Raw genomic sequence first — 406 nt, 5'->3', positions numbered from 1 at the left:
CGAATTCAGGTGGTTTGTCCGGGCGTCCGGTGAACACAACACGTGTCCGCCCGGATACAAAATAGTGAAAAGGTGCGACTTATTAGGTAATAGAAAAAAGAGCGTTGCGTACTCGCTACGAAAGCGTCGACACAAGCACTTTAACTGTGGGGGAGGGGACGTCTAAGATCCGGTGCCTAAATAATTGTAATATAACCATATAAACTCATCTATACGTATGCGTGGTCCATCGCACCACAACAGAACATTCGCCTCACAAATTTCTTAGTCCGGCTCCACACTGAACGGCGCGGACGTCTAGGTATGACTGCGGTTACCGTCCCCTCATCACTATGGCCAACGCAGGTTACCGTATCCGTTACTATAAGCTGCATATCGGCTTCTATTTTTTTGTAACCCTAGCAAA

The sequence above is a fragment of the Acyrthosiphon pisum genome, chromosome A2, assembly GCF_005508785.2.
Source record: "Acyrthosiphon pisum isolate AL4f chromosome A2, pea_aphid_22Mar2018_4r6ur, whole genome shotgun sequence".
Lineage (NCBI taxonomy): Eukaryota > Metazoa > Arthropoda > Insecta > Hemiptera > Aphididae > Acyrthosiphon > Acyrthosiphon pisum.
This window is presented reverse-complemented; position numbering follows the sequence as displayed.